Source organism: Dipodomys merriami, unplaced genomic scaffold (assembly GCF_024711535.1).
Source record: "Dipodomys merriami isolate MVZ:Mamm:240054 unplaced genomic scaffold, mDipMer1.0.p SCAF_134, whole genome shotgun sequence".
Classification (NCBI taxonomy): domain Eukaryota; kingdom Metazoa; phylum Chordata; class Mammalia; order Rodentia; family Heteromyidae; genus Dipodomys; species Dipodomys merriami.
Window position 1 is genome coordinate 3,269,433 of NW_027202649.1, and position 12,168 is coordinate 3,281,600.

The 12,168-nt window shown below is 38.6% G+C and overlaps 1 protein-coding gene and 1 pseudogene across 2 annotated transcripts in view; both read left to right on the forward strand.

The window, feature by feature from the left end:
- Positions 1 to 12,168, forward strand: part of LOC138825106 (craniofacial development protein 1) — a 90,958-nt gene that overhangs the window by 18,392 nt on the left and 60,398 nt on the right. The window lies entirely within an intron of this gene.
- Positions 2,953 to 3,053, forward strand: LOC138825113 (U6 spliceosomal RNA; annotated as a pseudogene).

The window sequence follows — 12,168 nt, forward strand, 5'->3', positions numbered from 1 at the left end:
TTGATCCATCTCTTCCCGGCACCCTCTGTCTTTACCACCAGCACACTACAGTCACTTGTAGCTAGCTTTCATCTAGCTGGCTGGCTGGCTAGACTTCAACCCCACATTTGCTACTACTTTTAACCCAACATTTATTACTTATTCTGTTAGTCTCATCAAAATTTATAATCCTAGCTGTAGGCATTTGCTTGTTTTTTGGAGGGCCTAGTTCTTAGCTGCCTCCTTAAAGGCTAGAAACAACCTAAAGCAATAAAACATAAGCTAGAAAGACAGGATTTTCCCCTGTAGTTTTATCTTGTCTTCTTGGTCTGTTAAGCAAAGAAAAAAGTGTAACTGTTGAATCTCAAAAAACCTCTTGGGGGCTGTGAAGTTGGCTTAGTGTAGATTGCTTGCCTCGCATGAGGCCGTGGGTTCGATTCCTCAGCACCACATAAACAGAAAAGGCAGGAAGTGGCACTGTGGCTCAAGTGGTAGAGCGCTAGCCTTGAGCTTAAGAGCTGAGGGGCAGAACCCAGGCCTAGAGTTCAAGCCCCACAACTGACAAAAAAAAAACAAAAACAAACCTACCTCTTGGGTGTGGTATCTGTTGAAGCAAGTTTGTCCCAAAGCTAGAAGAGACAGAATTCCTCAATGCCATACTAAAGATTAAGTCCCAGACTAAAGACTAAGAAGACAGTAATGCCTGACCCGATGGTTTGCCTGTGTTCAGTATACTTGACCAGTCCCAGGAACCTAATGACTCAGCATGAACTTTGCTCATTTTAGCTTTTTAGTGTTTCAATATTACTGCCTTGATAAAAGAATATTAAGCATTTTACATAAAATAATAAAAATCAGATGTAGCCATGATATTGGGAGGAAATATTCCCAAGGTTTGGTCAGAATCTATTATGATGATCAGAAGCCGTCAGACCCCTGACCCATGTAATTTTATTTATTTATTTTTTCTTTTGGTTTTGTTTTTAAGTCCAGGCTGGTCTCAAACTCACGCTCCTACTGCCTCAGCATTTTGATTTTTTTTTTTAAAGGGTATTTTAAAAGGATTGTTGTCATATTGTGGGGAACATTTCAAAGCTGGAGCTAATGATATTTTATATGTTTTCATTAAAATGAAAGAGCCTGTAAATTACAGCAATTATTTATATCCATAAAAACAAAAAAGATGAGCTACTTCAAAAATTTGACTTCATGGGCTGGGAAGGTGGCTCAGTGGTAGAGCACTTGCCTTGCATGCATGAGGCCCTGGGTTCGATTCCTCAGCACCACATAAACAAAAAGAAAAAAGCTGGAAGTGGCACTGTGGCTCAAGTGGTAGAGCGCTAGCCTTGAGCTGAAGAGCTGAGGGACAGCGCCCAGGCCCAGAGTTCAGGCCCCACTACCGGACCCAAAAAAAAAAATTTGACTTCATTTCCTGGTTCAGTCCTTTCATGTGATGCCTGAAGAGTTGGCATGAGCCAATGTTCCTGATGAACAGATCTGATAGTGAAGTTTTGTGATGTTTAGAGGATGGCCAGTCCAGTTAGTTTCAAAAGACTTAACTATGAGGGAAGGAGAAATTCTGACAAACATGACCTATGGTATTTTTGGTGATTTTCTTTTTCAATTTAATAATTATAATTGGGTATAATTTTTTAATACTATCTGTATTTTTTTAAAACAGTCTCAATCTTTTCTCCCTTAGCCTCTCAAATGCTGGGAGTCTAGGGATGTACCACTGGCACAAAAAACAGCTTTATTGAGACATAGCTTATACTTCATATAATTTACCAGCTTAAGTTCAGTTCGTTGGTTCTTGGAATATTCAGAAGGTTATACATTCATAGTGCTCAAAACTGTAATAATTTCTATCACTTCCCAAAAGAATCCTGAATTTGTCAGCAATCATACTCCATCTTCAACTCCTCCCCCATTTCCAGACAACCACTCATCTACTTCTGTGTCTACCTTTGCAAGATTTGGTTATTTTCATATGAATGGAAGCATGCAATATTTTTTCTTTTATGTCTGATTTCTTTGACTTAGTATATTTTCATGAATGCTATAGCACTTCTCTGTACTTCATCTTTCTTGTGTCCTTTTTATTTGTACAGTGTAGTGATTAATACTTTGGGGTTTTTGTTGTTGTTTGGGTGTTTTGTTTTGTTTTGTTTTCTGCTGGTCCTGGGTCTTGAACTCAGGGCCTAAGCACTGTTCCTGAGCTGCTTTTGCTCAAGGCTAGCATTCTACCACTTGAGCCATAACACTGCTTCCAGCCTTTTCTGTTTTTGTGGTACTGAGGAATTGAACCCAAGGCTTCATGCATGCTAGGCAAGCACTCTACCACTGAGCCACCTTCCAAGCACAAGAGATTAATACTTTGTTGTTGTGACTTTACCAAGTTTTATGTATCCATTTTATAGTTATCGGACATAGAATGGTTTCACTTTTTAGTTATGCGAACATTTATATACAGACTTTGGTTGTGTGTTTTCATTGTTCTTGGGTATAAATATAAGAGGAATTTCTGAGTCATATGATATTTTACCATGGACATGCTCTTAAATAGGAGAATTAGCCATAAGGCAATATTTAGGACATAGTTAAAGAAGGATACCTGCATGCCTAGATTTCTTTCATCATTTCTCTGAAGCACTCACTACATAAGTTCCTGCAGAAGGATGAAAACTGACGGGAAACTGTCATAGAAAAAAAAGAAAAGAAAAAAGCAGTTTCCTTCTCTCAAAATTAATTCTAGATGGCTGGAGATGTGGCTTAGTGGTAGAGTACTTGCCTAGCATGTATGAAGCCCTGGGTTTAATTCCTCAGTACCTCATAAACAAAAAATCAGAAGTGGCACTGTGGTTCCAGTGGTAGAGTGCTAGCCTTAAGCAAAAACAAGCCCAAGGACAATGCACAGGTCCTGATTTCAAGCCCCAGGACTGGGGAGAGTGGGGGAGGGAAAGCTCATTACTTGTTCTTGCATTAGAAGTACATAAATTAAAGTTGGAACAATATAGAGATGAACATGGTCTCTTCACAAAGATGACACAAATTCGGAAGCATTCCATATTTTTATGAGAATATGGTGGAGAAGTGAAAAGCCAGTTTGTTCGAACTTAACAGACAGGGTGCAGCCAGTAAGTGGTGCTCAGAAATGTGTGGTGAGATTTTTTTTTTTTTTGGTCACAATGAGTAGAGGCTACTGGTACTTGATGGGGTTGAGGGAAGCTGAATGTCTCTCATGACAGAGTAGTTTATACACAGAATAATTTCCTTCACTGGCAACAGTGTCCCCTTTGAAACACCCCTTTTTTTTGGGGGGGGTCCGGTCGTGGGGCTTGAACTTTGGGCCTGGGCGCTGTCCCTCAGCTCTTCAGCTGAAGGCTAGTGCTCTACCATTTGAGCCACAGCGCCACTTCCGGCTTTTTTTTTTCTTTTTGCTTATGTGGTGCTGAGGAATTGAACCCAGGGCCTCATGCATGCAAGGCAAGCGCTCTACCACTGAGCAACCTTCCCAGCCCCCTTTGAAACACCCTTTTAGGGAGCTGGTGTCCCTCAGATTATGTCTGAGCTTCCCTTCATTCACAAACATTTACAACTTAAGAAAATTATAACTTAAATTAGAAAAATAATGCTTTAAAGATTCAGCAAAAGGGCTGGGCATGGTGTCTCTGTCTGTAATGTCAGCTACTCAGGAGGCTAAGATTGTGAAGCAAAAAATAGCAGGACTTCATCTTAATAAGATGAAGTCTTCTGCTCAAGCAGAAGTAGGAGGATTGTGGTTTGAGGCTGGCCCCAGGCAGAAAAATTCAGAACTCTACCTGGAAAATAACTAAAGCAATAAAGGGCTGGGAGCATGGCTTAAGCAACAGAAAGCATGAGGCACTGAGTTCCATCCCTAGTAATGTTTTAAACAACAACAAAAAATATTTTCCCATAAATAGTTGGAATGTTTTGAATTTCTTGAAGGTGATTTCATTAGACTTGGAGATAGTGTTCTGTCCAAGTTTATAATTGAAGAGTGTGAGTAGAAAAATTAATGGGTTTTCTTTGGGAGTAGAAAATTGACATTAAATGTCATTTGGGTCTGGAAATGAAGTCCCTACTGATTTACCTAAATGAAATTCCAAACACAGAAATATTTTCAAAGCAAGAAATTTTTTATTTGTAATCACCAGGACAGGTGGGCATGAACATGTCAGTTTGGATTGAATTCTTACAGCAAATACTATGAACCTAGAAAAGCGGTCCCAATACTTTACAAGATTGTCTGGAGTTAAATAATTTTAGTGTTCTTAGAATTAGTCCAAGACGAAATGGTGCTGTAGCTCAAGTGGTAGAGCGCTCGTCTTGAGCTGAAAAGCTGAGGGACAGCTCCCAGGCCCAGAGTTCAAGCCTCACGACTGACAGGAAAAAAAAAAAAAAGAATTAGTCCAAGAGTAATATTTTTATTTTATACAGCAGCTTCTTTTCTTTGTTCTTACCCTTAAATTACAGTGCTAATAACTTTTTAAAAATCATGATCTTTAAGAGCCAGGCATCTGCCTGTATTGCAAAGCCTCTTTGCTGTACTCTTAAAACCTCAATTGTACCATATTTCTTTTCTTGTTAACAGTGAGATAGTTAAGTGCTTTTAGCACTTCATGGGCATAACAAGCAAGCATTTGAGTGGTGATAGTCTAGAAAGTCTATTCAGCATGATAGTAGAAATAGACTTGGGAACTGGGAAGGCTATATAGACCTTCACTTAAGGAGATGCTTTAAGAATGTAAAATAGGCGCTGGGAATGTGGCTCAGTGGTAGAGTGTTTGCCTTGCATGCATGAGACCCTGGGTTGATTCCTCAGTGTGACATAAGCAGGAAAAGCCGGAAGTGGCATTGTGTCTTTACTGGTAGGGTGCTAGCCTTGAGCTGAAGAGCTCAGGAACAGTGCCCAGGCCCAGAGTTCAGCCCCCACTCTGACCCCCCCAAAAAGTAAAATACTCTGGCCAATTTGATAAAGTAATTTGTTGACAGTAGACTTTATCTTCTTTTAATGTGCACTAGGGGGCATAATTCCCCTCTGAAAAAGATAATGGGGGGGGCATTGTCTCAGGAACTTCTTGAAGCATTCCTTGACTCAGTATAGAAGCATTGCACTTTTTCTTTGCCTAATTAGTCTTTGAGATTTCTTTATTCTATGCAGCTTCTATGTTTTTAAATTAAAATTTGTTTGGTTTTCAACCCTATCATGTTTGGGAAGTAAAAGATGGTTTTTCTTCTTTAATTTTTCTCCTTTGAAGAGTGTCTGAGGAGTATTTTAAGTTAGAAATAATTTATTTTAGAAATTTTTTTTAGAAAAAAGGCAATGGAAGTTCATTTTTGTCTGCCTGATTCTTTGTTCCTCATCCCAGAGGGTAATTGTTAACAGGTTATTAATTTTGTACATATTCTATCCATATGCTTGTGGGATGTGGTAAGTTAAATAAGTGGACTCACTGTTACTAAGTGGTAGGTAAAATAAATGAACTACTTATTGTTCTGAAACTTAACATTCTTAGAAAGTCTTAAGTGTGTTTTAGGTATCTTTATAGGTTCAGTATAAACATCTTTTTTAAAACAAAAATACTTTTATGGTATTCCATTTAGTGAAGATTCCATAATTTGAGTAACCCTTTCCTTACTAATTTAGTTTTCTAAATTTTACAGTTAGAAGTAATTCCATAATAATTCTTGAACATTTATTTCTGTATTTTCATGCTGTGATTTCTGGAGGTAGGACTGCTGGGTCATTAGGTATGTGTATCTTAAATTCTAGCAGATACCACCAAATATGGCCAGCTTGAAATCTTACCAGTATTAACTGATAGAGCCCAGTTCTGTGTTGTTGTTTTGGTTTTTTTTTTTTTTTTTTTTTTTGGTTCGTCATGGGGCCTGAACTCTGGACCTGGGCACTATCCCTCAGCTCTTCAGCTCAAGGCTAGCACTCTACCACTTGAACCATAGTGCCACTCCTAGCTTTTTCTGCTTATGTGGTGTTGAGGAATCAAACCCAGGGCCTCATGCATGCAAGGCAAGCACTCGACCACTGAACCACCTTCCCAGCCTCTGTTTATTATTACCAGTATTCTTCCGAGGATTTCTCCATAATATTTTGACAACTGGATCATCCTAATATACAGCTTGGAGATAAAAATCTTCCCTTTCTTGAAAACCTTTATCAAGCCAAGCTGTGTCTCCATCCTATAATCTTAGCCATGTGAGAGCCTGAGGTCGGAATCATGGTATATGCCTTGGCTACCAGAGAAACACAGTGGCTGGGTGTAGTGGTGAGGTCCTGTGATCCCAGCAATGAAGTGAAGCATAAGTAGGATTGTAGCTTGTGACATTCTAAGCATAAATCAAGACCAATGAAGAAAACAATGCAAAGGGCCTGGAGTCATGGTACAAGAGGTAGGGTGCCTGTCTAGCAAGCAGGAGGCTCTTACTTCAAAACTCCATTAAAAACAAAAACTTTACCAAGAATAGTTTTTCCCTTATAATTAAACTAATGGCACTTTTTTGTACATTTGTTTGCCAAATACATAAATTAAGATGTGGGTATTATAATCTTCTATATCAGATGATCAAAGTTAATTCTTAACTGTTTTAAGAGTTTAGTTGAGGCCTGTTGTCAGTTGCTCATCATTCCTATAATCCTAACTAGTCAGGAGGCTGAGATTTGGAGGATGGTGGTTCAAGGGCAGCCATGATAGAAATGTTTGCTAGATTCCTCTCTCCAAAATAACCAGCAAAAAGCAGGGCTGAAGGTATAGAGCACTAGCCTACCAGAGCATGAGGCCCTACGTCAAGCTACAGTACTATCCCTCTTTCCCCCCAAAGTATGAGTTTTCAGTAAAAAGTAAGAATGTTTTACAAACATTTAGAGCAATTGTAAATCATGTTAGGAACTTACGTTATTGAAAATGCTGTGTGTCAAACTAACAGAACTTAAGAAACAAAGAACTCCCCAACTCGTCTGGTCGAACCACTAAATAACCCCATGCTGCTGATCACATGTATGTATGGTGTATAACATGTGAACACCGTTATATGTTAACAGACTGTGATAGACAATTTGCTCCAGGAAAGTTAGAATGAACTTGTGACTTTAAATGAGCATCATTATTCCACAATACTGTGAAATTCCGGAAATTATGTAATCACTTAATCACAATAAAAAAAACTCGGGGAAGGTAGGGAGGGAGGGGATTGTAGGGGGAAAACAATGGAGGGGGTAACAATGTTCAAGAGGAAGTGTACTCATTACCTCACTCATGTAACTGTAACCCTCTGTATAGTATCTTTACAATTAAAAAAAAAAGAAAATGCTATGTGTCCTTGTATTAGAAATTACTTTTCTCAAATCTTTTAATGTCTGTAAAGACATTATTCATTTGAAAACATAATCAGTGATGCTTATGTTCCATTCAGAGTTTGATAAAAAGAATCATTTGTACCATTTCGTGGATGGTTACAATTATGCAGCAAGATTTCTATTAGACAAACATTTTTATTTGTGTTGGCAAATGTTTCTTATGGGAGAGATTGGATAGTTGTGTTCTAATTATTTTGGTCAGGGATTGAAAATCCTTACTAAATCCAATTACTTACTTAGCCCTGGTTCTTACCAAAACCTTATTTAAATGAAACTATTATATAATTCAAAATTAAAATAATTTAAGACTTTTTAAGGCTTTTTAACTTAAGACTAATATTTCCATCTTATTGAAAATGGCAGATTCTAAGCAAGTATTTGTCTTTAGGTTTAGTAACTCTAGGTGTTCATGACAGAGAAGTTGAAGCAGTAGAATAGTGGTAATAGAGTATAGCTGCCTTCCACAAGATCATAAACTCAGTCTTTTGATTTTTAGCCTTTCCTTGAATTTGAACATGGTATGATTTCATAGTTGCTAATTTGAGGACAAACAGAAAATCCCATGCTTTGTATTGCTTTTTGCTTTAAACTGAGACTTCAGTTCTAGCAGCTTGTGCAACAGTGTGTTTATAAAGGTGGAAACAGAAGAGTTTTCTTCTCGGTTAAGATTATGCTTGACATGACTTGTTTAGGTCAGAAGTGAGAACAAGAAAGATCTAAGAAATAGTATGTACAAGTCCTCCTTGATCTTGGTTCCTTGACTAGTGTAACTAGCTTCAAAGTAAAGATTTGAGAAAAGTTTTGTTTAGCACCCTGTCTTGCTTCCTGTCCAAGTTTATGTGTTGTACTATGGGCTAACTAAATCTGGGGTTGTTTTATACAGTTTCAGAAAGTCTTCCTGATTTAACCCATGTTGGACCAGTCTGGACTTCAATTTCCCAGTCCTATGGTAGATGAAGTCTACTTTTCTCTTGGGCTGACTTGGGTCAGCTGTGTTGTATATTATTATAAAGGCCTCAGTCAGGCAGAAGTTAAGCTGTGTGAAGGCTTGGCTTATGAAGTGTCTATCTTTACTAAATTGGAAAATTTTTAAAGAATTTTAAAGAATCCTTTGAAGTACAACTTTTGCTAACATCATAACAAAACACAAAACGCAAAGGGTCAGTGCTGCTTGAGTAGGGAAAATCTTTGACAAAGGCTTTTTTTTTTCTTTTTTGTTGGTCTTGGGGCTTGAACTCTGGGCCTGAGCGCTGCCTCTCAGCTCTTCAGCTCAAGGCAAGCGCTCTACCACTTGAGCTACAGAGCCACTTCCGGTTTTCTGTTTTCTGGTGGTTTATTGGAGATAGGAGTCTCACGGTCTCTCATGCCCGGGCTGGCTTTGAACCGTGATCCTCAGATCTCAGCCTCCTGAGTAGCTAGGATTACAGGCGTGAGCCACCAGCGCCTGGCTTCAGCTTTTATTTTCTTTACACTTTATTGATCCCTGAAGAAATTAGTTGACAGTAGAAAAGGGAACATAATTCCTTTTTTTTTGTTGTTGGTTGTGGGGCTTGAACTCTGAGCCTGGGCCCTGTTCCTCAGCTCTTGAGCTCAATCAAGGCTAGTGCTCTACGACTTGAGCCACAGCACCACTTCACGGACTTTCCTGCCCAGGCTGGCTTTGAACCACGATCCTCAAATCTCAGCCTCCAGAGTAGCTAGGATTACAGGCATGAGCCACCGGCGCCCCTCTTACTACTCAGATTCTTTAGCCTGATCTGTTGAGTAACTCTCTCCTTTATCTCTCACTAATCTCATGTTTTTCTGAGTTACTCCATTTGACAGAGAGTAAAAAATGACTCCCTTTGACTTACAGTCTTGGAGCTTTGGTGTAGATATAATTTTCCTTAAATCTGGGAATTTGTGACTTAGTAGATGTGGAAATTTTTCAGACATTATCTCTTTGAATATTACTAGTATTCTGTTACCTTCCGAGGCTCCTGTCAGCTTCTCACTTTGTTCACCATTTGATTTCTCTTTGATAATTCCCACTTCATTATGTCTCTTGAGTTGCCCTTGGTTATTTCCTATGTTCAGGTTCTTTGCTTTTCCTTCAGCTTATGTAATCTGTTTTACCCAGTATGTTATGTTTAGTTTCAGTGATTTTTTTCATTTTAGAATTCCCTATATGCTCTGTTTTCCAGTCTGTCAGTCCTCCTCCCCTAGACTCTTACTATTATAATTTTGACCTCTCTTATTTCACCTCTCCTTCCCTTTTCTTTTCCCTCCCCTCCCCTTTCTCCTTCCTTTCATTCCCACAAGGAAGGATCTGAATTGTATAGACCAAGCTGGCCTCAGACTCGCAAATTTCCTACCTCTGTGTCTCAAGCACTAGAATCGGACTTGTACACTACCCACTCCACCAGAGTTTCCTAATTGTCACATTAAGTTTATTTCAGCTGTGTACCAGTGGCTAATACCTATAATCCTAACTACTCAGGAGGCTGAGGTCTGAGGATCTTGGTTTGAATCTATCCTGGGCAAAAAAATCTCAGAGACTCCATTTCCAATTAACCAGCAAAATGCTAGACTGATTCAAAGTGTTGGACCAACCATGAGTAAAAAAGCTGGTCAAGAGCTTGGGGCCCTGAGTTTATGACTCAATACTGGCATAATAAATGAATAAATATATAGATATATATCAATAGAATTTTATTTTTACCTGATAATCCTTTATCAGAAATTCTTGTGGTCCAAAGTTACTCTTATTTGTTTGCTCTTAAGGTGGCTGTCCTATATGGCTAAGAGTTAAGTTGTACTTTTCAAAATTGGATATAAATTTGCTTCTTCCAGATACCTTGAAGTCTGAATTGGGTTAATTTTTATGTTAATTTCTTGGTTTAGAGTTTCACTCAGTAATGGAATTGGAATTATTATTTTGAACCTGAAAAGCCCATGTGAGTATAGGCTCGGAGTTCAATTCTCAAAAGTGACTTTTCCCTGCCTCCCACTTCCCCCAAGAAAAACTTGGAAAGTTTTTATTTGTGTTCCGGGCTGTTAGAAGAATATTAGGGATGTGTAGAATTTCCACTTAAGTCAGGAGCTAAGTCTGTTTCTCTATCTTATATATATGCTCAGTTGTATTTTCACACATCTTGCAAAACCAAGGCCGGAAGTTATTGAAATTCTCTTCCCTCACCCTCTAGCCACTCTTATTAGCTCATGTCATTATTGTGGTTTTCAGTTCCTTCTTCAAGCCTCCTCCCCAGTGGTTTTCCTTGCTTTCTTAGGATACTAGCTGTATACTTAAAATTTTTAAAATATATTTTGTCTAGTGTGTCTAGTTTATCTGGAAAATGTTTAGATTGTCTTAAATATCATTCTTGCTCTTTTAAGGATATTCTTGCTTTTTTTCATACTTCTCAGCAATTAGCATGAAGCTGTTCCATACATTTGATGAATTTAAAGTGAGTTAAAGGAAATAATTTACTGGGCACTGGTGGCTCATGCCTGTAATCCTAACTACTCAGGAGAAAGATCTAAGGACCTCATTGTGAAGCCAGCCTGAGTAAAAAAGTCCAAGAGACTTTATCTCCAATGATTCAGCAAAAGTTGGAAGTGGAAGAATAGTGGAGTGCCAGCCTTGAGAAAAAAAGCCAAATGAAAGCACTAGGCCCTGAGTTCAAGCCCCAACATACACTCATTAAAAAAAGTAGTCGAACAAAGGGGGTTCAGTTCAGCATGTCAGTTTATGAATGCAATGCATCTTGATTAGCTTTACCCCTTCTATCATTCTTCTCAACCATTCCTGCCTCACCTATCCACTCAAGTTAAACTTTCATTTTGGAGAGTATAGTCTCACAAAGAGTCATAAAACCAGTACAGAGGATCCTTTGTTTGTACTTTTGACCCCATTTCCTCATGCTGCATTGTAGAGCAGCCAGAATATTGACATTGATGCAGTGAAGACAGCACTCCTGTCCATCTCCCCTTCTCTGTTTCTGGCATCTATAAGTCTAGAAATTTCCCTTTGAGCAGTTATTGATTAACAAATTTTGTTTCTTTCATAGTTACAAGGCTCTTCAAAATATCTGTTTCCTGTTTGGGTATGTGGTAACTTAAGGATTTTGTCTTAATTATGCAATTTGTGTTTGTTACTCTCTTAATATCCATTTTTTTTTTGTTTTCAGTTTTTGCATGTTTTTTGTTTTGTTTTGTTTTTTGGTGGTTGTGAGGTTTGAACTCAAAGAGCCTGACACTTGATAGGCAAGTGCTCTACCACTTGAGCTGTGCCCCCAGTCTCCCAAGTTTTTGTGGGTTATTTTTGTTTTTGGGCTTTTGTTTTTTATATACAGTCTCAGATTTTGCCTTCAGATCCTATCACCTTGCCCATCCCTCCCATGTAGCTGGGATTGCTGGCACATGCTGCTTGTGCTTGGAGATGGGGCCTTACTCTAACTTTTTGCCCAGGCTATCCTCAAAGTGCATTCCTTTCCTCTATAGTAGCTGGGGTGATAGGTATGCACCATTAGGTTCAGGTGTTAAATGTCCTTTTGGTATCTATAAGTGATAGCCCATTTTATTTCTGATCTAATAAGGTATGTCCTTTCTTTTTGTTATAGCTAGCGGCTTGTCAATTTTATTGATCTTTTCAGAGAACTCCTTGTTTCACTTGTTTTTACTCTGTTGTCTTTTCTGTTTTTAATTTTCTTTTTTTTTTTTTTTTTTGGGTCCGGTCGTGGAGCCTGAACTCTGGGCCTGGTCACTGTCCCTCAGCTCTTCAGCTCAAGGCTAGCACTCTACCACTTGAGCCA